Source organism: Schistocerca cancellata, chromosome 7, assembly GCF_023864275.1.
Source record: "Schistocerca cancellata isolate TAMUIC-IGC-003103 chromosome 7, iqSchCanc2.1, whole genome shotgun sequence".
Lineage (NCBI taxonomy): Eukaryota > Metazoa > Arthropoda > Insecta > Orthoptera > Acrididae > Schistocerca > Schistocerca cancellata.
Genome location: NC_064632.1, coordinates 445,651,619 through 445,679,373, shown reverse-complemented (window position 1 = coordinate 445,679,373; position 27,755 = coordinate 445,651,619). Strand labels below are relative to the sequence as shown.

General features: G+C 39.0%; 1 long non-coding RNA gene across 1 annotated transcript; it reads left to right on the top strand.

Moving 5' to 3' along the window:
* The first annotated feature begins 202 nt into the window (after nucleotides 1-202).
* On the top strand, nucleotides 203-27,755 carry LOC126092088 (uncharacterized). Its single transcript, XR_007521301.1, has 3 exons — nucleotides 203-336; nucleotides 27,060-27,216; nucleotides 27,308-27,755. It is a non-coding gene; the product is annotated as an uncharacterized LOC126092088 (long non-coding RNA).

Genomic DNA, 27,755 nt, shown 5'->3' with positions numbered 1-27,755 from the left:
AAATATTGATTCTCTAAACTTTCTCAGTAGCATTGCACAAAAGGAACATAGTTTTCCCTCAGGGATTCCTATTTGAGTTGCCGGTCGGTGTGGCCGTGTGGTTATAGGCGCTTCAGTCTGGAACCGCGTGACCGCTACGGTCGCAGGTTCGAATCCTGCCTCGGGCGTGGATGTGTGTGATGTCCTTAGGTTAGTTAGGTTTAAGTAGTTCTAAGTTCTAGGGGACTGATGACCACAGATGTTAAGTCCCATAGTGCTCAGAGCCATTTGAACCATTTTTCCTATTTGAGTTCATGGAGTATTTCAGTAATACTCCTGTGTTGACTGAACCTACTGGTAAGAGATCTACCAGCATGCCTCTGAATTGCTTCAATGTCTTCATTTAACCTGACCTATGTGTCTCACAAGTGTTCTGTATGTAGCCACCTTTAGAGATAAGCTATGCTTTCTTAGAATTCTCCCAGCAAAAATATGTCAACTGGTTGCCTTCGCTACAACTGATCTTGCATGCTCATTCCGTTTCATGTTGCTGTACACTGTTATGCCTAGATACTGACATATCTTTATCAAGAGCGCACACCCATAATACCGCATTCAAAAATTACAGAAATGTTTTTATTTCATTCATTGGCACTAACCTACATTTTTCCACATTTAGAGTAAGCTGCCATTCACCACACTTAATAAAAACTCTGTCCAAGTCATCATGATCCTTCTACAGGCAGCCAATGACGATTCTTTTCTGTACACTACAGCATCATCATTACTCTTTGCATGAGATTGAACAAAAATTACGCGTTAAACAATGAATATATGACTAACTGATTAACTAGGAATTAATATGCCATACTTATATAGAATGACTTAATGTGATCTTTCTCTGGTGCTCATATAATTTGCATAAACTGCACCACATTTGATTTCATGAATCTTTATTGATGGTCGAATAAATAATCACTTAATTACTAAATCAATCTTAAATCTAAGCATTGACATTTTTGGAGATAGGGGCTGGTCAGTGCTACCTCATATTGTGTTCATTATAAATGTGGGTCTGTAGGACTCAGTTTCTGGAATATTTGCATAGTTATGATTATTTACAATAGCCTGTTCCTTTAATTGCATGTGTGCATGATGTGCTCAACAGTGGTAGCTGACTCCTTCAGCTGTTGTATAACAACTAATTTATAAAGTTAGCTCAGCATCTGGTAATTGTCATATGAACTGTGGACAATCATATATGCATATATAAATAACTTTAATCATGTAATTATTGGCTAAATAGTAATGAATTTGTTCCATTGTCTAATTATTCTGATAACCCTGACATCATTGTGTGATTGTTGTTAGTTGTTATACTTGGTTTCTGGTATTTCATCATCAGACATTTCATACTCTGCCACAGTGTTCATCAGTATACCATAACAAGTACAGCAGCTGTGGCTACTGGTCATTCTCCCTCCCTCTAGTAGTTGGGAAAGCCAGCTGCAGCCCTATGCCTTCTGCATTGTGGTCAAAATCTTCCTGGAGTATACTCACAACTAGAGGGTGACAGATGTAACTCTATGACTACAACCTTGGCCATTGATAGCGAAGTTAGGTGTTACCTTAAAAGGTTTTACTCAAATATGTTACTGGCACAATGAACACTTCATCAAAATGAAAATATGTGAGGCTCTAATTTCCATCTGCTGAACAATAAACACATTAAAATGAATTGTTCTCCTAAGTTAGGCAGTGGATCTATATGTTCACCCTCAAAATACCCTTCAGTAAGCAGCAGCTCTTTGGCCTGCATAAAAAGTTGGTCATTTACTATCTTATATTGAAATAGAACACACCATGGCATGTTTCATAGTGTGTGGTAGACAGAGAAAGCAAAACACCTACCCACAACCTCTTGATGGTACCAAGATAGCTTGCTAAAGGGCCCCCAATCAAACAAACTTACCTTAGCACTGTGTATCACTGAACTGGGGTCCAGCAAGACTTACCTCCAAATAGCTTTGAAAAGGCTCTCTCCCCACCACAATTATGGGTAGAAAAATCAATTGCTTTAGTTAGGGATAGGTTTTGATAAATGGCACAATGAGAACAGAATTTTTGTCAGGAAACCATTTACTCCAAAGCATGACGGCTTCTTAAAACAATACATTGAACAGTTACCACTGTGTCTGGCGTCAAAGCAGGGAGAGCTAAATCTTAGTCCTGACAGGCAGTTCTTCCACACTTTTTCACGACACAAATGTTACTAAGTTATTGCGACTCTGCATCCTTCAGTTATTTCTGCTACTGTCAGGAAGACACGAACATGAGTTGCTAGCAGATCAGAGACTTGCTCAAGAAGTGAGGTAAGCTGTACAGTATCATCACCATCGCTAACACCAAGCAACGACATTACAGTTCCGGCTGGGATGAAACCCCGCCAGTGATGCCGCCATTGCTATAGTAAGGCATGAAGGAGCGCCTAGTAGCTTCTCTGTAGCTCTTGTCATGACTAACTTCACAAAATATTTTAAATTACATTGTCTTTTTCGTCAAGCAGTTGCACAGACTTTTGTCGAAAGCTCAGTTCCAATGCTCTCTCCCCGAACACCAGAAGATGTTCTGTGTTATAGTCTTGGTTCAGTGATTGCTATTATTCTGACTACATTCTTTTTAACAGTAACTACGGTGTGGTGTAAAGTTAATTCCTGCACTTTGCCTCATGTCGTACTCTTAAACTCAAAAAAGAGCTCTTGTTGGGACTAAAAAAGCTTCGCAGTGTTTTGTTTCTCTTCCCCACTAAGAAAAATGTATGGTCCAATTCTTGTAGGGAAGGTGTAACTATTATGTCTTCAAGTGGTACCTACTATTTCACAATGCTGTGCAATAGGTTGCCAGACCAGTGTGTGTGCAAAAGAAAGAGAGGGTAGATAAGCATAGGATGACACAGCACTTCCAGTGTGGCAGCTTGGTGACTTGACATCGTGTCAATCATGTAAAAGAACACGGTTGGCAGAGCCTGACTGCGACATATAGTCAGACAAAATTTCCGCAGCAGTGACTGGTCAAAAAACAAGGGAACAGTTCCCTATCCTGGTCACAGGAGCTGGATGCACAGTGAGACAGAGGAGTCCATCATGAACGGTTGTGTGTTGGTCACAGCTCCCACTCATTACTTTAATCATAACATTTCAAATTAAAGATATAGCCATTATCGGTAGCCTCCATAATCAATACACAAAAGTGGTTCCTCAGTGATTACACTTGCTATTTATATGGTAAATTCATGGTTCCTGAATGTGTGATCACACATTTACAGCGATCTGTTGATTTTTCTGCCTATGGAGCAGACAGGATATAATTGAGTAAAGTGCAGTGTATGTGATGACACCGTTGGAGAAATGGAATTGTATGGCACTCCTGTTTATACCATGTACACTATTTACAGACCAAATAGTATCAGAGAATTCCTTTCACCATTGTTGCTATGCCTCCACATTCAGATCTGTCGAATCCACAGCCAGTGCTTCCATTACTCCGAAAGGGATATTATCATCTGAAAGAAGCAGGTTAGTGGATTTCAGATCAACAACAGCGGGATGTGATGGACATACATTTCTCCAGAGACGACCCCACCACATACGGTTGCTCTAGTACAAATAGTGACCGATACTGGTCTTTCCAAACTAAGGGGACTGTTGTAAATGAGTGTTTTTGCAGGTATTCTACTCGTATGTCTTAACGTCAGAAATATGCAGCTGTATTCCTCCACCCACATGTCTTTTATTTCCCCGGTAGCCATGTATCCCTTTCCAGCGGGATACTCCATAAAGTCGGCCATGTTGGTTCTCAGTGCTTTCATACCTACTCTCTCCTCTGATGTACAAACTGAGCCCATATTAGCTCATCAAAACAAAATAAAAGTTTCCTACCACATCGGCTTTTATAAACTTTTATGAACTTTATAAACTTGACTATATCGAGCTTATATTAACTCATGAAATCAATCACTGGTGGAATTAAAGCTGTGAGGATGGGCCGTGAGTCGTGCTTGGGTAGCTCAATTGGTAGAGCACTTGCCCGCAAAAGGCAAAGGTCCCGAGTTCAAGTCTCGGTCCGGCACACAGTTTTAATGTGCCAGGAAGTTTCATATCAGCACACACTCAGCTGCAGAATAAAAATTTCATTCTGGAAACATCCCCCAGGCTATGGCTAAGCCATGTCTCTGCAATATCCTTTCTTCCGGGAGTGCTAGTTCTGCAAGGTATGCAGGAGAGCTTCCGCGAAGTGTGGAAGGTAGGAGACGAGGTACTGGTGGTGCACCCACATAGATGCAGTTCATCAAAAATATCATCGTCAGCAGAAAGGCCAGCTGTAACAGCTCAGTAAGACCCCCGGAACCTACAGTAACAGCAATCTTATCCCCACCTACAAGCAAGTCAACAGCTTCACCATCTTCAAAGGAAATGACAGTATCAGCTCAAGGTAAATCAACAAGAAAGTCAACAGCTTCATCATTTTCAGAAAGAAGGCAGCATCTACTGAAGAAAAATCAACATTCTCACAGAGACCAGCAGGTAAACGTAAAGGTGTGTGTCCTCCTCATCTGAAGGATTTTTTAACCACAGGCATGAGAAAGAAAAAACCACCAAAATAAGTAATAACCCAAACAACTTCTCCATTTTTCATCAAAACATGAGGGGAATAAGAAGCAAAATAGATCAATTAGGAGTTAACATAAATGACAAAAACTTTATGAACAACGCTCAGATTTTATGTTTATCAGAACACCATATTACAGAAGAAATTGAGATGTTACATATAGACAGTTATATCCTTGCCACCTACTACTGTAGAGATAGCAAGGGAAAAGGTGGAGTAGCTATTTTCATTAGAAATAACTTAACTTTTAGATCTGTAGATGTAAGGAAATATTGCATTGACCAACAGTTTGAAGTATGTGCAGTAGAAGTGACATTAAACAGTTCAGAATTAATAGTGGTTACAGTCTACAGGGCACCACAAACCAATTTCCCAGTCTTTGTGGTGCAGTTAGAATTGGAACTATCAACCTTATTTTCAAAAAATAATCATATTATCTTACTTGGGGACTTTAATGTCAACTTTGCAACAACAAAGTAGAGCTCCAGAATTTGCTGAGTTCCTACAATCTTACATTGGTGATTGACTTTCCTGCTAGGATCACATCTGACTGTCAATCTCTGATAGACAATATATTTTTAGATGTAAGTTTATACCAGAAATTCACTGTCACCCCAATCTTAATTGGCATATCTAACCATGATGGACAGCTCCTTGCTCTACATGACTACAGACCTCTCAAGAAAACAGTTACATGCTGGAAGGCAATCAGACTTATGAACAAAGAGTCCCTGGAAATTTTTAACCATAAGCAGCAGCATGAAGACTGGAATTCAGTGCACTGAGTAGACGATGCTGATATAAAGTTTAACATATTCATAAATGAATTCCTGTCCTGCTCTGAAGAAGCTTTTCCTAAAAAGTTTGTTAGGAACAATATGTCCTCATACTTAAAGAAGCCATGGATCGCAAAGGGTATTAGAGTGTCATGTAAATGTAAGAGGGAACTTTATATTGCAACCAGAGGGTCCAGAGAATTAATCAGCCATTATAAAATGTATCATAAAATCCTAAAGAAAGTTATTCAGACATCAAAAGTACTGTATTATGAAAAAAATTGATAACTCCAATAATAAAATGAAGACTGTCTGTCAAATAGTTAGCAAGGAGACAGGGAACAATAAAAAAAGACCTGTAGAAAACTTCAAAATAAACACAAAGGGAATCTTGTGCAAAAGCCTAAGATCATAGCTGAAATCTTTAATAAACACTTCCTGTCAGTGTCTGAGCAAATAGGCTGCAAGGGTTCTGTGAATGATGCCTTGATCTTTTTGCAAAATGCTGTCCTAACAAAATCATTCAAATGCATATTAGACCCATTACAGTATCAGAAATTGAAAGAACAATTGCCTTCATGAAAACCAAGAACTCCTATGGAGTAGACAATATTTCTAGCAAATTGTTAAAACAGTGTCGTACTTCGGTAAGTGGTATACTGTGTTATATTTTCAATGCCTCCTTGCAACAAGGAATTGTTTCTGATAAACTAAAGTATGCTATTGTGAAGCCTCTCTTTAAGAAAGGGGAGAGTCATATTTTCAATGCCTCCTTGCAACAAGGAATTGTTTTACATGGCTGTGTGTTTCGCCTTATAGGCGTGTGACCTTGAAGCGGACTTAGCCGCTGAGCGAGGCTGCCTGGAGCTCGGGGCCCTAGTATTACTAGGCCCCGAGCGGGCTATAATCAAGTGCTTCCGGTTGCGACATGCTGAGTCACGCTCGCTTACTGAATGGGCGCGCTAGTGGGGGCAGGAAGTGCACATCCTGTCCTGAGGCAGCAGCATGCTCAGTCGACTCGAGGCAGCCGCACAGAACACACAGCCATGCCGTACCGCCGTAGAAGATATGCAAGGAGGAGCAGAATGCCTGTCTACAAGACATAAAATCCTAAAGAAAGTTATTCAGACATCAAAAGTACTGTATTATGAAAAAAATTGATAACTCCAATAATAAAATGAAGACTGTCTGTCAAATAGTTAGCAAGGAGACAGGGAACAATAAAAAAAGACCTGTAGAAAACTTCAAAATAAACACAAAGGGAATCTTGTGCAAAAGCCTAAGATCATAGCTGAAATCTTTAATAAACACTTCCTGTCAGTGTCTGAGCAAATAGGCTGCAAGGGTTCTGTGAATGATGCCTTGATCTTTTTGCAAAATGCTGTCCTAACAAAATCATTCAAATGCATATTAGACCCATTACAGTATCAGAAATTGAAAGAACAATTGCCTTCATGAAAACCAAGAACTCCTATGGAGTAGACAATATTTCTAGCAAATTGTTAAAACAGTGTCGTACTTCGGTAAGTGGTATACTGTGTTATATTTTCAATGCCTCCTTGCAACAAGGAATTGTTTCTGATAAACTAACGTATGCTATCATGAAGCCTCTCTTTAAGAAAGTGGAGAAAACTGATGTTACAAATTTCAGGCCAATATCTCTCCTGACTGTGTTTTCAAAGGTACTAAAAAACCTTATGTATTTTAGAATTCTAGAACACCTATATTCTTAGCAAACATTAGTTTGGTTTCCGGAAAGGTCTGTCAATTGAACAAGTGATATATGCCTTTATAGCTAAGGGTTTGGAATCTCTAAATGAGAAAATGGTGACAACAGGGTTGTTTTGTGATTTATCTAAAGCCTTTGACACTGTGAACCACCAAATACTATTACAGAAGGCAGACCATCTAGGAATAAGTGGTGTAGCAAATAACTGGCTTCAGTCATACCTGACAGATACGAAACAGAAAGTAGTCTTAGATAAGTCATACAATTTGTGTGGTGGAATGATTTCATCAGAATGGAGAGACATAAATTGTGGAGTGCCACAGGGCTCTATTCTTAGTACTTAATGTTCCTGTTATTTAAAAATGATTTACCTTATTCGACCATGATAAAGTGTAATTTTACCATCTTTGCAGATGACACGAACATAATGGTTAATGGTCATAAATGGGAAAATGTTCAAGAGTATGTTAATATTATTCTTATAGATTTAATGAAATGGTTTACTGCAAATAGTCTTTCACTAAACCTTAGTAAGACTGATTATATTCAGTTCACCCCAACTGCCAAAACTGAGGAAGAAATGACTGTTAAATATGCCACACAGGTCATAAAAAGAGGGGAAGTAACAAAGTTTCAAGGTGTGAAGATTGACTGTTGAGTAAACTGGTCCCATCACATTTTAGATCTTTACAAGAGACTCAGCTCTTCAAATTTTGCAATGCGAATCATCTCTGTCAATGCAAACTTAAGCATTAAAAAAGCAGCATACTATGGTTACTTCCATTCCTTGATGGCATATGGAATTATTTTCTGGGGAAATCAACCTTTTGCAAAGAAAATATTTATTGCTCAGAAACATGTTGTAAGAGTGATGTGTAATGTGTAGTGTAGGTCCTAGATGCAGTTGCAGAAGCCTATTCTGGAACCTGGGACTTCTTACTACTGCTTCTCTATACATACATTCACTCATGTGTTTCATAAGTAAAAACACTGATTTATACAAATGAAACAGTGAATACCATCAGTACAACACAAGGAGAAAACATGATTTGCACACTGAAGGTAAAAATTTGAAGTTTGTGCAGAGAGGTGTACAGTAAAGATAATGCTCTTCCTCCAGAAATCAAATGTGAAATAGCCAACAAATCCACATTTAAAGAGCTTCTGAGGCAATTTCTTATAGCCATGTCATTTTACAGTTTGGAAGAGTTTATGAAACACAGTGAGAAACTGCCTTAAAATAAAATAAGATCTATTATCAGATAAATTGAACATAAAGCTGTACATTCTTGTCACATATGTAACTCTTTTAGTGTTAACTGCTTATATTTAACTCACTGGATTATATGACCTATTCATATTTAATTTACTATGTTTTATAGTTTGTAATCTGGAGGTCTAAGGTTTCTCATTTCATAATAATGTGTTACGGATCATTGTAATAGATACATAACTTTCAAATCTTTACTTGTAAACATATTGTATAAGTATTTGTCATTGACAATGTAAAACCTGACACGCACTACAGTCATGTGAAATTCTCACAGTTGGACCCATGTTGTAAGAAATAAATAAATATAAATAGTGAATCATCCAGTGATATGGAAACAAACTAGTATTTTGATCTAAAAATCCTAGTGATCCTGTAAACCTCGCAGGACACTGGACTCGCATTCAGGAGGACGACGGTTCAATCCCGCGTCCGGCCATCCTGATTTAGGTTTTCCGTGATTTCCCTAAATCACTCCAGGCAAATGCCAGGATGGTTCCTCTGAAAGGGCACGGCCGACTTCCTTCCCCATCCTTCCCTAATCTGATGAGACCGATGACCATGCTGTCTGGTCTCCTTCCCCAAACCAACCAACCAACCAAACCTCGCAGGCATAAACTCGCCAAAAAATGTGGAGGCACCATTTCAAGAAGCGCACAGGAAAATGAGAAGAAATGGACAGTTTGTCAGTGTTGAAACTGAGGCTGAAGAACACAAACAGTGGTACAAAAATACAGAACAAAGTTCCAAACAGAATGCACCCTCATCATCACAGAACTCAGTTGCATCTAGAAACACCAAAACTAACAGCATGACTAAAGCAGTAGTCGGTACAAGAGAAGAACAAAGAGTGCTTTGTGTTGAAAAAAAGGGGTTGGTTTTATCTGAGCAGAGGCAGAAGTGGGACAACTCCAGAAGATGTCAATAGTTTCATGCAAAAGAAGCTTCCTAAGCATAACAACTTTACAGCTGAGAAGCTTGAATCTAATGGGGTTAATAACAGTTTCACAGTTAGTGTTGACTTTGATTTAAGAGATAAAGTAACGGATAGCACTACAGGGCCCAAAAATATTATGATAAAGCGGTTTTATTCCAAAGAATCACCAATATTCTTGTGAAATATGCTCCTCTATGACAAAGATGTACCAATAGCAAATAAGTGAAAACTGACATCACATACAACCAGAATGTGTCCTACAGCTGTAAACAGTTCAAATGTGCAAAGTCATAGTTGGCTGTTTCGGAGTTATTAGATCCTATTATAACTGACATCTCAGTATACCATTCTCCAAATGGCAAATTTGAAAATTGTCTTAACCAAATGGAGTATTGCCTGTGCTATTTAATGCACTTAAAATATAAAATTGCATTGTGTGGTGATTTTAGTGTATTCTTTAGTAAAGGGAGCACTAAGGAGAGAGAATTTTTGTACCTATTAGCCAATTATGGTCTGTTCATAGCAAACCATCTACCACACAGAGGTGATGCCTGCCTTGACACTGTGATCACATATCTAAATACTTGGGACTATGAGATGACCCAATGACCTCTGACCACAGTGCACTAGTTATGGGACTATATACAAAAAGAGATAAAAATCAACCATCTGTTGTCTGGATTTCTAATTATGTATTCACAAAAAGGGCCACAAGTAAGGAAATATTAAATGAATTTCAGACAGCAGTATCTGCAGTAAAGTGGCAGAGTGGAAATGATAGTGACCAATGCATTTAATGAGTTTCTCCAGATCATCAAAGCCAAATTTGACTATATCTATCCACAGAATATCAAAACATGTCCTATGAGCATGTCACAACACAGCCACAGTGCACATTGTATGAAAAAAAAGCATGGTATACTAATGAATCGAAAAACTTAAAATGGGTCATACTGCTATTACATGATCACTACAAAACAGCACAAGATCCCAGTGCAAAGAAAGTATTGTACAGCAGATATTTACAAGCAGAAAGACATTATAGAAAGGATGCAGAAAAAGCCAAAAAGTAAAGCAATGACAGGTTCATTGAAGGAGCACGCAACCTATGCAAGGCAGCGTGGGACCTGATCAATGAACATAGGAAGAAAACGGTCTCTCCCTGTAGTCCATATGACTTTAATAGTTATTTTATTGACATGGTGAAAAACATGGCAAGTACAATCAGCTGCTGTAATAAATGACAAATGATTAACTGGAGGGAATTACAAAAAAATAAAATAATACTGATGTATTTTTTAAATGTGCAGCAAGTATTGACACATGGACATGGGTGGGCAGTTGAATTGAAATAAACACATTGTCACTGTTAGTAAATGTATTACAGAAAACATATGCATACAATATACAGAATGGCACTATGGTCACACTACATTCTTCTCAGGGTTGTTTTCATTGTGCTCTACCCAAACTGCACCAAAGGTGCACATACAGAGAAGAGAAGCATATACTGGAAACCGTAGGTTCCCTAGTGCTCTGGCAACGGACCTGAATTTGAATGATGGTCAGTGCATTAAGTAAAACTAATTACAACATTTCCCATCAGTGTGCATTGTAAGAGAATAACTTATCAGTTTCACGTTGCAAAAATACATTATTAAACATAAGAACACAAATGAGACAAAATTTAACAGCTAGGTAGTTCAACATAAAATAATATTCATTTTAATCCTAATATGTCTTTGAATCTCTCAGTTTTAATAATGTTAAGACCTTTAGTTAAAATGTCTGCAGCATTGTCATCAGTTGAGACATACTTAAATTTAAGTAAACCATCCAAGACTGTCTGACTGACTTTATGATAGCGCGCTCTGAAATGTTTGGTTTCTTTCTGATACACCCTTTTTCTTGATAACATCAATGGCACCTGTGTTGTCAGCACTGACCTCCAGGGGTAGTCTAACAAATTCAGAACACTTTATCTCAAATCTACAAACCATTCCACCTCCGTAGACGTCTCAAACATTGCAAAGTATTCGGCTTCTGCTGTAGAGGTGGCTACAATGGATTGCCTTTTGCTCTTCCAGCTGATTGCTGCTCCAGCTAACAAAATTGTGTACCCTGTTGCGGATTTACTAAGAACTGGGTCATTTGCCCAGTCAGCATCACTGAATGTGCTAGGATCAGAACATCTTGGATTAAAACATAAGCTCAATCTTTAGTTTGCTGCAGGTAACGTAACACCCTTTTTACTCTAGCCCGATGAGAAACACTTAATTTAGAGTTGAACTGACTAAACCTTCCTGCAATAAAGGCAATTTCAGGTCAAGTACATGTGGATATACAGGGTGTTACAAAAAGGTATGGCCAAACTTTCAGGAGACATTCCTCACACACAAATAAAGAAAAGATGTTATGTGGACATGTGTCCGGAAATGCTTAATTTCCATGTTAGAGCTCATTTTAGTCTCATCAGTATGTACTGTACTTCCTCGATTCAATGGAGCACGTTATCATGATTTCATATGGAATACTCTACCTGTGCCACTTGAAAATGTGCCTTTACAGTTATGACACAACATGTGGTTCATGCATGATGGAGCTCCTGCACATTTCAGTCGAAGTGTTCGTACGCTTCTCAACAACAGATTCGGTGACCGATGGATTGGTAGAGGCGGACCAATTCCATGGCCTCCACGCTCTCATGACTTCAACCCTCTTGACTCTCACTTATGGGGGCATTTGAAATCTCTTGTCTACGCAACCTCGGTACCAAATGTAGAGACTCTTCGTGCTTGTATTGTGGACGGCTGTGATACAATACGTCATTCTCCAGCACTGCATCAACGCATCAGGGATTCCATGCGACGGAGGATGGATGCGTGTATCCTCGCTAACGGAGGACATTTTGAACATTTCCTGTAACAAAGTGTTTGAAGTCATGCTGGTACGTTCTGTTGCTGTGTGTTTCCATTCCATGATTAATGTGATTTGAAGAGAAGTAATAAATTGAGCTCTAACATGGAAAGTAAGCATTTCCAGACACATGTCCACATAACATGTTTTCTTTCTTTGTGTGTGAGGAATGTTTCCTGAAAGTTTGTCCATACCTTTTTGTAACACCCTGTATACAACAGACAACCCACTGTCTTTTGGTACAATTTTTGGTCAAATGGTTTGTCATTTTCATGTTCACCAAAATGGCTGCTATTACATGGCATAGCTGTGCCCTTGCAGTTATGCATTGTAAACTCTCACAGTGTCTGCTGAATGTAACTGGTTTGGTTTAGTTTCATTTTTCCTTGAGAGTGCTAAATGTTAAGTCCTAAAGTAAATAACATCTCATCCATTTCTTTAATGCTAATGTGAGACTTCAAAACATTCTTGAATTTTTCAATCCTCTCTTCCTCACCTATTACAACAATATCATCAACAAGAAACCCAGAGATCAAACAGTTAGAGAAAAATACACAAGGATCCTTTTCATATTGTTACAAATCTAACTTTTTCATCACAAGGATTCTTTTCATATTATTCCAAATCTAACTTTTTTATCACAGAGCAGAAAAAAATCATTCGAATCCTTACCAGCTTGGTGAAGCCTGTACAAACTCCTATTGAATAAACACACTTTGTTCCCCACACTAAAGAATTTTGCTAGCTCCATGAAAATGGTGCCACTTATGGGGCTATTAAGATAAGCGGTTTCTACATCAATATGTTTGATTGTATATCCCCTAAGTAATGCAATTGTATCAGAATACTCAAGCTACTTTGTCTCACTACTGGGATAGAGCTTTCCCAGTAATCTACTCCAAATGTTTGGCTATAACCCACAGCTACTAACCTTGCTTTAAATGTAGTAATCTCACATTCTCTGTTTCTCTTTATAGTAAACACCCTCTTACTTCCTATACCACAATCAGCTTTTGATCTGTCAACAAGTTGCCAAGTATTGTAGCGTTTTAGGCTATTCATCTCTGACACCATGGCTGTGCACAACTTGCCCCTATGAACTGAAGCTAAAGCCTCTTCTACTGATGTTGGATCAGATGGATTCACTTGACACATGGTAGCAAAAAAACATGCAAAGAGGTACGAACCACATTTCTTCCACTTCATCAGACGTGAAGATCTTTCTTCACTATTTGCACTAGAAATTTCACTTTCCAACATGGTATCACACTCCTCACACACATCACTATCTCCTCTGCTGGTAATTACATTACTCACTGAGTGTTTTGAAGTCTTCTTTAATAAGTTCTTTTTGCTTTCACACTCCATATGGGATTTTTCCACCAAGTGATCTTGTTGGGAATCTATGTCGGATGTAGCATGCCAACATCAGAGCTTCTCCCCAAAAGCTTTTGGGAAAACCACCTTTGAATAGTAGACACCTTACAATGGATATGAGTGATTCAGGTGCTCTGCTTTTCTTTTGGATGAAGGAGAGTAAGCTGTGCTTTTCCACTGTAATATGCGCTCTTTCTTGAACAACTGTTCAGATTTGCTATTGATGTATTGCCTGATTGGAAACTTTGCAGGTTTCTCCCTGTCTCACACTCTGCAAGACCTTTATAAACTCCACAAATGAGTCAGACACATCACTTTTCTGCTTTAGCACTTTCACTACCGAATATCTTGAGTGATCATCCAGGTAAGTAGCATAATAATATGCTCCACCTACGGAGATCTGTGTAATATAGCCCACATCTCTATGTACGAATTCTAGAAAATTTTCAGTAGTAGTTTTTGCTTGGTTTGAAAGGCTCTCTTTTCCTGTTTCCTTGCACACACACACATTTTTCTTTATACTTAGTGGCTCCACATTCTTTGGTTAAAGCTTCTCTCTGTCCCAAGTCTTTGGTGCCACAAAATTTCCGCCTGTCTGACTGTTGCTTCATTTTCCACTGGTTGATGTGTTTTGTTGTTGTGGGGCATCACTGTATTGGTATTCGCTTTGTAATATTCACAGTGCACTAAATAGATATCACTACCTATGATATTCCTCTCAACACTTTGTCCTCACATATAAACACATTAACATCACTGTTTTTTGATCTAATCAACACACCTTTCTTCTCCATTTGTTTAACAGACAACAAGTTCCCATTTAGTTCTTTAGAAACAATTCTGTTAGTTGGACTGATTTACCCCACATAAATTTTCTGCTTTCATGACAGCACTTCCCTTACCAGTCTCATTAGTAACTTTTCTATCAGCCAGTTTCACTTCTCCGAAGTTGACCACCTCTAAGTCCTGTAGTATCTCCTGGTGACTAGTCATATGATGTGATGCTCCTGAATCCAGAAACCCACCCACCATTTCCCTCAGCATCTCCTCCACTTTTGATCATTGCCATAGCCACAAGTTCATCATCTTCCTTTGCACTTGCACTTGAGTCTACAGTGCTTGGATGGTTCTTAGCACTGTTGAGCTTACATCCACTTGCCCCGTATGATGATTTCTTGGGAGTATTCTGCTTGCTTCGTGCACCCACTTCTTGTTTTCCATGGAAATGTGGGCACTCCTTGTTATGTGATCCGCTTCATCTCAAGAAAAACATAGTTTGTTTCTGCTGGCTGCATTCTTCTTATCTTCTTGGTTTTGTTTATGATTTTTATAATGGCTTTGGCCAAATTTCTGTTGTTTATGACATCTGCCTTGTGCTGCATATGCTTTGGACTTGGAATCTGATTCCAGGCACTTCTCGTCTAGTACTAGTCTGTTGATGACAAAGTCTGTGGTCAATCTGCCTTTGTCTTTCTCTGACTTCTAATGAGGACTTCAATGTGTCTCCAGAATGCAGTCATAGAAGTATATTTTGTCATCGAGAATAAAGCCCCTTGCTTCACTAATCTATTGGCAGCCAGTATCTTCATTACATAGTTGTCTACAGTCATATTATCTTATTTCTTCATATTTACTAAGTTCCTCCATCTCGGATATCATGTTAAGTAGGCCATTGTTTGTGTGTATTTTTTACAGTTTCTCCCATGCTTTCTTCATAAGTTTAGAGCGCCAATCGTGCTTAGATAGCGGTCTTTGATCAGCATTAGGATGATGGACAAGGCCCTCTCATTTTTCTTTATTTCCTCAACATCCAACTGATTGTTATGTTTCCAAATCTGGGTTCTATGGTATCCCATGCCTCACAATGTTTTATCACTTAACAAACACAAATTGACAATGTGAAATAGTTATTGCTGTGCAGGCAAAAAATCTTCACAGATAGTTTCCTCATTCTGAATTGTTTCCTTCCTCGTCAGCTAAGGTAAAATGTCAGACATGTCTTCTTTGTCAATTCTTGTACCTCACATTCTTTTTTCATCAAACTCAAACATGCTCACCACACCTGCACACTGGGCCAATAACCCATTGTAATTTCTATGTGTACTGACACATGGATATGGATGGGTAGTTGAATTAAAATACACACATCATCACTATTGTTAAATTTATTACAGAAAACACACATACACAATATATAGAATGGCACTATGATAAGACTACATTCTTCTCGTGCCCTACTCAAACCGCACCAAAGGAGCACAAACAGAGAAGGGAAGCGTATACTATAAAGTCTTGGCTTCTGCATGCTCGGGAAATGGTACTGAATTCAAATGATGGTCATCATATTAAGTAAATCTAATTGATTGTAAAATCTTATAAACCTTCTGATAGTCAGTATATACAGGGTGTTACAAAAAGGTACAGCCAAACTTTCAGGAAACATTCCTCACACACAAAGAAAGAAAGTATGTTATGTGGACATGTGTCCGGAAACACTTACTTTCCATGTTAGAGCTCATTTTATTACTTCTCTTCAAATCACATTAATCATGGAATGGAAACACACAGCAACAGAATGTACCAGCGTGACTTCAAACACTTTGTTGCAGGAAACGTTCAAAATGTCCTCCGTTAGCGAGGATACATGCATCCACCCTCCGTCGCATGGAATGCCTGATGCGCTGATGCAGCCCTGGAGAATGGTGTATTGTATCACAGCCGTCCACAATACGAGGACGAAGAGTCTCTACATTTGGTACCGAGGTTGCGTAGACAAGAGCTTTCAAATGCCCCCATAAATGAAAGTCAAGAGGGTTAAGGTCAGGAGAGAATGGAGGCCATGGAATTGGTCCACCTCTACCAATCCATCGGTCACCGAATCTGTTGTTGAGAAGCGTACGAACACTTCGACTGAAATGTGCAGGAGCTCCATCGTGCATGAACCACATGTTGTGTCGTACTTGTAAAGGCACATGTTCTAGCACCACAGGTAGAGTATCCCGTATGAAATCATGGCGGTGAATCGAGGAAGTACAGTACATACTGACGAAACTAAAATGAGCTCTAACATGGAAATTAAGCATTTCAGGACACATGTCCACGTAACATCTTTTCTTTATTTGTGTGTGAGGAATGTTTCCTGAAAGTTTGGCCGTACCTTTTTGTAACACCCTGTATATGGGATGTCTACTAATGTCCTTACATAGACATTACCAGTTTATAAAATGGATGACCCACCCATGGCAGCAAGTTTCAAGCCAATCTCAACCACTCCAGTCTTTGCATAAGTCATTGAGTCTGCAGTGAAGGACTAAATATCAAATTACTTTGAAATTAATGAACTCTTTACAGATGCATAGCATGGTTTCCAGAATCGTAAATCTACAACAACACCAACACTACATCTGGGTTCAAGGATAAAGAAGCATAGTTCTGTGAACAAAGAATTTGTGGTAGTGACACTTTGTGACCTTAGTAAGGTATCTGACTGCATTCCCCATAAGGTAGTCCTAAACAAGCTCAGTAAATAAGAATTTGGAGGCACTGATTTGGTAACCATCAAACCTTATTTGGGTAACAGAAGGCAGATTGTATCAGTACAAGAAGCTCTATCATGTGAATGGAAGTTGGAATGTGATGTGCCACAGGGTTAGGTAATGGGCCTACTCCTGTTCCTAGTATTTGTAAATGATTTAAGCTCTCGTGGACAGTACTTGTAATTTGCAGATAACACAAGTCTGTACTTCCCAGAAAGGCTCAAGAAGTAGTAGATGCTTTTTTTGTTGCTGCAGAGGTTTGTTCCATATAAACAAAATGAAAATAAATGAAGACAAAATGCAAAAATTGGTATGTAGCCTCAGATACGTAGGAAATGCAGGAACTGTAAAGCATCTGAGGTTAATGGTGGATTGTAAACTCACTTAGCAAGAACACACTGCGCATGTGTGTGACAAATTGCCGTAAGTCAAATACCTCCTGAGGAAACTGGAACATGTTATAAATGATCAGTATCTGCTGATGGTATATTATTCAGTGTTCCACACCCATATCAATCCTGTTACTAAGAGGTCACTCTACAAGCTGCAAGAAAATACTATTACTACTACTACTACTACTACAAAAAAGCCATAAGGATCCTTACATCAAGCAGGGAACTAGACCTCTGCAAGCCCATCTTCACACATCTAGAAGTGATGACAATTTTCAGTCAGGAATGATTTCCACAATTATAACACGCACAGTAAGGAAGACACAGACATCCCTAGCTGTCAGTTCTCCATGACACAGGACAATTTTCCAACAGCAGCAATTAAAATGTTCAACCATTTAAATACTAAAGTGCAGTCCTTGGACTTCGTAAAATTTTGAGGAAAGACGTTGCAAAATCTGCACCAAAAACAACTGTACATGTTAAATGAGTTCTTTGACAGTGAAAGAGCAAATTGGCCTCACAATGCACTGCAATAGGAAATAAAGTGAACATGTACTTGTTAAAAATTCCTTACTCTATATATCATTAATAGTTATGCTATAGTTATGCGAATTTGTTCTGTATTATTATGCATACTTATGCTAGTTTGTTTTTGTATTATGATGATCATGTAATATTAACCTTGTAACACGGACACAGTCTATCCAGTCTTGACTGGTGAACGACGTAGCTACGATAATAAATGGTAATAAAATCTTTGGCGAGTGTGGACTTTTACTTGTATGGCAGACCTCAGCAGTGGTTTGAGTACAACAGACAGAAGTTTAATAGCTTAGATAAATTTCAGGCCAAACTGAAGAAAACATTTGGCAACAAACAGCAGCAAGTCCACTTAGTAGAAGAACTATTGAAGAACAGGGTCCAATGTCATGGGGAGAGAACAGTCCTATATATGTAATATTTTAGACCTATGCCATATTGTGAATCCAAATATGAAAGAAACTGACAGAATCTCACACTTGATGAAAGGAGTCACAGGAGATGGATACCAGGCTCTTCTGGTAAAGTATGTCACAGTGCCAAAGAAATTCATCAGTATTGAGGAAATGCAAAGAAAAGGAGCAAGAACCTACGACAAACTCCCGAATGTGGCCCTCTGACAGTAGTGGAAGATCACTGTGACCTCATGTCTCATATGCCATGTAAGAGAGGTGATAAAGCATTTTATGGCAGTCAGAACTGTCAGACCAAGGAAGCACGAGATAGTAGCCATGAGTGTCAACTGCACATGACAAGAAATATTAGAGAATGTTGAAGAATAAGTGTACCAAACTTTAGCACCAATTGCAGCACCAATCGAACATGCCAAGAAGAATGGACATGGCCAATACAGACTTAAGCTGCAACTTTCAAATGACAACCCAGCACCTGAGAACTCTTCTGTCAAATATTATGCCCCACTGAAAAACAAACATTTGGAGGATGCCTTGGACACGCTGTACACTACTGCAGAGAAAGAAGAACAGTTTTTGATGACTACTATGAAAACAAACATCAATGACATATCATGTCCATTATAATTATCCGGACTGTTATGCCGTGATCGGTTGATGAATAGGGCGTGAAATTAAACAGTATATGGATGCTGGTGTTAAAGAAGATGTGTACCACCCATCCACTACTGGCTGATGGTAACGGCGATTGACGGCGACGGACAGTGGCCAATTGCACTGACGTTTTCAAAACACGTGACATCACACCGCAGGGTGGGAGCGCGTGGACATGGAATTTAGCGGCAGTCAGTAGCGAGCCAGTGGGTGTGTTGGACCTTCCATCGAGCTACGGACCCCCTTGAAGATGTCTCCCGCAGTCAGAGACGAAACGTTGGGAATTGACACAGAATTCATCAACTGACCACGGCATAACAGCCTGGATAATTATAATGGACATGATATTTCCAGCCATGAAAGTCTACATTTTAGTATCAATGACATAATAGTTCTATTCACATCAGTCAACTGTGGATGATGATTGTAGACAACCTGTGGGACAATCCACAATGCACACTAGACATTCCCCATCGCCTTAGAGAGACCAGCACTGATGAAAATCCTCCACAGATAAGAGTCAACAAGATATTAGAAAATCTTACTGATGTCGTCGTCACCAGCCAACCTGTTCGGGCACAAGCCGACTCCGGGGCTTTCTTTTCTATAATGTTAAATACTTATTGTTGCTAGCTAAAGAAGACTATGTTCTTTGATGTGAAAGCTATTGTGCTGAAAAGTCACAAATAGGAAGTTTGTCCAGCCAAAAGCAACAAGTACAACAAGATTAACTACGAAGGACCGAACACAAATCTTTGAATCTATGGTTTTATTAGAACATAGTCATAACATTATTCTCAGATGGGACTTCTTGCAGGCATCATAAGCTGTTATATACTGTTGAAGACTAGAGAACCAGATTGATGAAGCTCTTTCAGTAAACACACACAACAAATGTAGCTTAGGGAGGTTGTTTGCTGTTAAAGACATTGTTACCCTATTGTAGTCCATGGGATGAGCTCCAGGCATTAGTATAAATACTCATTTAAACTGTGCACCTTTTGTTGATTACAAAAAGGTGCCCAAGCTTACAAAAGAAATTGACATACCAGCAATCAGCATAAGCACTGTAGGTGGTCAAGCAGAACTTTTGATCATTAACTGTCATTAGCAACCACGACTCATCTCTATAACGATGTGCTTAGCGACAGCTGAACCAGTCCAGGAAAGGCAGCATAGTTCCTTCAACAAAGAATCAGGTTCTGCTACCATACAGACAGTGTAGGGAAGGAATCTACTGTACTACAGAACTGCCAAGAGGATCAGCCCTGACTAAAGAACAATGTTTGTGAGTGTTAGCCATTCTGTGCCATTTTTTGGATGCTTTCAAATCCAGATTGGAGACACGACTCACCAAATACCCATGGCAGAACAGTTTATCAATATTGTGGATCAGCCATCAAGTAGCCAGCACTCATGTAGGGTGTCACCAGTTGAATGAAAACTAATCTGGGAGGAAATGGAGGCGATGCTGCAAGACGACGTAATTGAACTTTCAGAGCATCCTTGGTAATTTATTGTGGTCCTTGTGAAGAACAAGGGTGGCACATGGCATCAGTGATTGCACAGAATCATGATAAAAGATGTTTCCCATTTGCTGTGCATTGCTGACACCCTAGACTCCTTGAGAGATTTCAGGATGCTGAAGTCCGATCCAATGAGAACTGAAACAGCAAGTTTCTGTTTCTCCAGGAGAGGGAGTGATGCTGAGACTTGTGCTGCAGGCAGTGTCATGATTCTCATGTTCAGCTTGTGTAGTGCAGGTTGTCAGTTCAAACCTGATCATCCACAGTTATTTGTCATTTAGTATTTATCAGTTCTGGAAAGTTTTCAGAATTTCTTATGTTTGTACATTCTGGAATATTTGGTGTTCGTACGAGCTGCTGCTGCACTTTCTGTCTAGTAGGTGAGTTCTGTTACAGCTGTATGTTGGTGTTTTAGTTAACATGTTTTCAGTGCCAAGTGTTGTACTTCCCTGATGATGCTGCTTATGGATTTGGACTTGATTCCAGTTGTGACAAACGTGTTGGTATTAATTGCATCAAGGGCATGTGAAAGGAAAAAAAAATTCTCAGCCTGGCTGTGACAGACTTTTTTTCTCTTTTTTATGTAAAAATTCACATTGTCCAACATTTTTCTGTTGACTAGATTATATCCTTGAAGAATGTTTCTGGGTCTGCAAAATACACTCACAGCTCCTATAACCTCTTTATTGGACTCAATATGTTTTTCAACCTGAAATATCTTTAAACATAAGGCAAAACTGCAAAGACAACATCCATGTGTCAAATATTGTACATTCTAAAATTTGTACAGCGTTATTCAAAAGTACCGCTGGGGTTTCGGAAAATGATTATGTGAAAACCACAAGACATATAGAAATTAAGCACATACCAGTGGATATAACAGCTCTTAAAGTTTTTAACTCACATGACCAAGTGCTCCATATTGGTACCATTTGTGATGTGGCAAATGTCAATATGGCAGTCAAACTTCCACCGTACATATCCCAACGTGTCTTGGTCAGTATCAGTGACTGTTTTAATAGTCCTTCCAAACAACTCTTCCAAATTAAGTGGCACTGTAGATGGAACACACAATATTTGACATAGTGCTATTAGAAGAAATCACATAGAGCTGTCATGGGACCGTGGGGGCCACTAAGCAAAAGGAGTTATTATGAGAAGCAATTTCATTCCAACATTGAGGCCATTTGGCATTGGAGCAATCACAAATGTCTGAAAGGAAGTGTGAAGAAGCGTTGTCTTCTTCAAAAATGAAGTTCCCATTGTCTTGCTGTAATTTTAGGATATGCCACTGCTGCAACAAATCTAGGTATACAAAACTAGTGACAGTTATCTTCAGAAAGAAAAATGGCATATAAACATTGGCACCACAGATGTTACTTTAGATGAGACACAATGTATTCCACAATGTTGTGTGCATGTTCTGTGCCCCCCCCCCCCCCCCCCACACACACACACACATTATGATGATTCACCTCTCCAGACACACGAAATGCGGCTCTGTCACTGAAAACCAATTTCTGCAGGAAGCAGTCTTCCTTCATTAGCTACCGCAAGTCATTATGAATGTTAGAACAAAGCTCATTGTCCTGAGTAGTCAGCACATGTAAAAACTGTAGTTGGTATAGTTTTATATGCAGATGTTTGAATAGAATGTGCCAGACACGTGACTGTGGTATCTGCAATTATCTGCTTTTGTATGTTGTTGATTACTTTGGACTCCTGGTGAATAATTCCCGCACACGCCCTACCTTCTCTGCTGATGTTACTAGCAGACCTGTTTCATCCACACAACATAAGCAGCCAGTCTCACATGATGATGTGTACCATCTAGGGATGGTTTTGTCTGTTGGTGTGTGTACTAAACATCTGATATGGAATCACCAATGAATCATCACAGCTGACTCATTTAGTGAATTCTAGGTCACAAAATGCATGCATTGATCCATTACATGTTATGTTCTGACATGCCTGCTTTCTAGTGGTTGGATCCTAGACAACTGGAAAACTGGTCAGATGAGTCCTAATCTCAGTTTGTAAGAGCTTATGGTGGGATTTGAGTGTGGCATAGACCATGGACTCAAGTCATCAACAAGGCACTGTGCAAGTCATCAACAAGGCACTGTGAAAGCTGGTGGTGGTTCCATAATGGTGTGGGTTGTGTTTACATGGAATGGGCTGGGGTCCTTTGGTCCAACTAAACGAATCATGGATTGGAAATGGTTATGTTTAGCTAATTGAGCTCATTTGCATCCATTCATGTACTTATTTTCAAACAATGATGGAATTTTTATGGATGACATTGAGCCATGTCACTGGGCCACAATGGTTCTCTATTTGTTTGGAGAACATTTGGACAATTCAAGTGAATGGCTCTGCCACCCAGACTGCCCAACATGAATCACATTGAACATTTATAGGACATAACTGAGATATCAGTTCATGCACAAAATGCTGCACTAGCAACACTTTCACAATTATGGATGGCTATGGAGGCAGCATGGCTCAATATTTCTGTAGGAGACTTCCAACGACTTGTAGAGTCCATGCCACATTCAGTTGCTGCAGTACACTGGGCAAAAGGAGGTCCGACAAGATATTAGGAGGTATCCTATGACTTGTCACCTCAGTGTTTCAACTATTTATTCTTCTGTCAATGCAAAATATTTATTTCTTAACTGCATCAGTACATTAAATTGTCATCATATAGGTGTTATCTAACAAAATACTTTGCATAATGGCATTTATCACTAACATAAGATATTTGTATTTCTATGTTTGCAATTTTATGATGGAACACACACTGTTATGGAAGTCAACATCAGTTAAACCTAATGCTGAGGGCCTTCCATAACTTGAGCAGCTTTTCTGTATAATTGATAAATTGCTTTTCAAAGAGGTTACTTGCCACTGAATCAGTTCTAGGACTTCTCCCTGTTCCATTCATATGAATTCAGAAATGATGATATGTGGCATTTATTTAGGAGAAGACAGCACCAAGGAGAAAACATTCAAGTAGTTGATGAATAACTATGGGTTGTATGTGGCTAACCATGAACCAACAAGAGAAGAGGCTTGCCTCTACACTGTCGTCACCAACCTTAACACCTGGGACTACAAAATAAGTGTGACGGATCCATTGATAGCAGATCAAGATGCACGAGTAGTCGACCTAAATCATCAAAGGAACCTTCATAGAAAGGCCACTATGTGGTAGTCTGATTATACCTTCAGTAAAAGAATTACAATGGAGGAAGGAATAAACATCTTCAAAAATGTGCTTGACAGGGTTCATTGGCTATCTGAAATTGTAGGACTGGGACCAACTGATGCTTTTAAATGTATTTTCCAGCTCCTCAGAATAAATTTTGACAGCTGTTTCTCATCGGTAACCACAAAGAATCCCTTAGATGAACCACAAAAACAGAAGAAAAATAGACAGAGACAAAGCATGGTACCCTCCCAAGCTGAAAAACCATAAAATGTGTTGTTTTGCTGCTGAGTGACTGAGTTAAAACAGCAATGGATGCCAGGGCCAAAAATGTGTTTCATTGCTGTTATATGAAATCAAAACAATATACAGGAAGGAAGTAGAAAAAGCCAAGAAGGTATATAATATTCGATTTATTTCTGAAGCCTGTAACCTATGCAAAGCAGCCTCAGAAGTGGTGAAGGTCTCCCACTGCCCCATTAAATGTTTGCAGTCCTGATGGTTTTTAAAACTATTTTATTGATGTTGTTGGGAATAATGTAGCCGAAGTACCAGGTTTATAAGCTGATATTCCAAGCAATGCAAGTATTAGCAATAGTTGCACCTTGACCAGGTGAAAGCAAGTGCTTCCAGAGGACATACTGAAAACTGAACAGTTTTGCATACAGTTGTGAACAGATACATATGGCATGTCATGTGCTGTTCTGAAGGATGCTGTATCTTATATTGCTGAACCTTTGGCAATGCCTTGAGGCTGGTACTTTTCCAGACTTCTTAAAACAGGCAAACAGTACCAGTGCACAAAAAAAGGTGATCCTAACAGCCCATCCAGCAATAGACCAATTGCTGCAATGCCTACAGTAGCAAAAACAATTGAAACTATTATCAAGAACCAACTGTTTGTTATTTCAAAGATAACAACCTCTTCCTGGATCATCAGCATGGTTTTAGAAGAGGCATATCTACATTTAGTGCAATGCTTGATGTAATAACAAAAATAATGGAAGCATTTGAAGAAAACAACAGTATGACTTTAATCCTTTGTTATCTATGTAAGGCATTCAGTTGCATGTCTCATAAGATACTGTTCAGAACATTAAAATCTTATGATATAAAGAGACTGTCATCCTACCTAAGAGACAGGCAGCAGATTATTTGTATCCAAGGAGCAATGTCCCTAGAAACGGAACTTTAACACAGTGTGCCACAGGCTCCGTACTTGGTCCTCTGCTCTTTTTAATGTTTGTCAATAACTTAGTTTCTGATGGTCATATCCTGTTGTTTGAAGATGATGCAACATCAATGGCTAAGGGTAGAAATTTAGCTGAGGCACTAGAACATGCTGAAATTTTGTTTGAAGTAGCTAAAGTGGTTCAAAGCAAACAAAATGAAATTAAATGGTGACAAAACTTAGAAAATATTAATGCAGCCTTGGTGACTGGACCCACAGCAAATATTGGTATGTGTCTCTCCTAGGAATCACAGCTGACAGTAAGCTGGCATGGACTGAAAACACTGCATAAGTGTATTCTAAGCTCTAAAGAATGATTCATCTCCTTAGGAAGCTCAAATGTGTGATAACAGATCAGCACTTAATCGCAATATTTTATGTACATCACATATGTAATGCTGCAGTGGGGATACACTACTGGAAGTAAAAACATATTGCTGATACAAAAGAAAGCTGTAAGAATAATATCTTCCAGCAAAAAATTTGACTAATGTAGAACCATTTTCAAGCAGTTGGGAATATTGCCAGTATTTAGCCAGTGTGTTTTCAACTCTCTTGTCTATATAAAAGAAAATCAATGATTCTTCTGCAAGAGACAAGAGATTCACAATGATACATAGAATAAGGCCAACATTGATATTACTAGCTGTTACCTAAGTAAGACACTGGACAGTTTTCCTACTGCAGCCCTGAAGATGTTCAACTATCTACCACTGTATGTTTGAATGTTGCCACTGAAATTGTTCAGACTTAGACTGGTGTGTGCGCTCAAGTAACAGCCACTGTTTTCTGTAAATGAATTTTTCTCTACAAGTAGAATTGTAGACTGGTCAACATGATACCATCACATGCTAAGCCACAAACTGGAAACATTTAAGAGCTGTGAAGTGCTGCTTATAACTGTTGTTTATAACATCAGTGCTGTGTAATACTTCTTGTCTGTTATATGAGTTTTAGCAGCAATTTTAATATATTATCCCTAAGACATGATGCTGAATGGTATTTACATGGCACTAAAGTACAGAGCATGAAAAGAATAACTAAAATGTTGAGTGTCACACACCAGGCCATGGCATCTGGTATGACGTTCTGCTGTGCCCACTGGCATGCACACACTGTCAGGCATAAGGCTCTGCAGTGGGCTTATGGCAGTTGAACATGTTATATGCCTCAATGCATACTGTAATCTAATCTCATTCTCACAGTCCCTACAGAAAGAAGTAATACGGGGAAGGGGGTGGGGGGTGGGGGGTTGCGTGTGGTCCTTATATATGTGTAGATTCGTCAATAAAAGCTGGTTCCTGAAATTTTGTTTGGAGGTTTTCTTGTGATACTTTGTGTCTATTTTTAGGTCTCTGCCATTCAGTTTCTCTGTAACCTCTGTGATATTCTTCCACAGGTCGAACAACCCTGTGACCATTCATGCTGTCCTCTATATACATTTACTATCTGTTTTAGTCTTAGTTGTATAGGTTCCACACACTTTAGCAATGTTCTAGGATTGATAATTAATTTAGAGAGATCCATTTCTGTTGCATTAATATTTATTTAAACCACAACAAGTTCTATGATTTTAAAATCCGATGCTCAGGTGTATGAAACTGTAACAAACAAAGGAAAGGAATGAATAAATATAATGCAAAACATGTGTAAAAACCAAAAGTGCAGACTGCCAAAACAACGGAATTTACTAATAGTATTTGGTAATACATAACATGCGGTCAGGCTGGTCAGTGTGAGAGTTCCAGTCATTAAGTGTTGGGGTAACTAGAAAAAAGAAAATTAGGGGTGGGGGGTGGGAGGCAATAATGAAACTGACCTACAAATGTTAACATTCGGATGGGTGAGACAAAGTAAGTAGAAGGAGAGAACAACCACAATACACACACTGTCTATTGCAGGGCAGCCACATGGTATGAACACCAACCACTTCTGTGTGGAGAACCACACCGAAGGTCTGGGAGCATGGCGCAGCGCAGGTGCCAATGATGCACAAGCTAGTAAACTGATGACGTCAATCATGATATAGCAAATCTGGACTATTATCATGAATACGAAGTTGAGTTCTTCATTCATTTAACTTTTGTTTGAAAGCGTCAACCTTGTCCATCATACTTGTAACTGAATTTTCCTCTTCTTGCTTTAACAGGTTCAAGGAATTCAAATTTTTGGTGATGTTAAACATAAAACCAAGAACAGCTGTTCAAGGATTAAGCAGACGTAAAATTACAAGAGCATGTTGTCGCTGTGGAACGTATTCCAGTCAGTGTTGTTTCCATCATATAAAACTGCAATGGTGTATTAAGGGAGCCTAGTATCACCAGATGTGAATGATAGCATCAACTTTTACTTCATGCAAATTTAATTGCTGAACATCTGATACCAAGTGCACTGCCTGGACATTTTCTATTTATGTTGCCGTTTTCTGGGATTCAGTCATCTTCAAGAGATTTATGCTTACTTTTGATTTTACTCATTGTTGAAAGTGAAGAAACAGACTGAGTCTAAACTGTTTTCAAATTCTGATGAATTTCTAGTCATGACAAACTTCTCAGCACCAAGACATCTGCAGTGGCACAGCGTTCCAGCTTAATGAT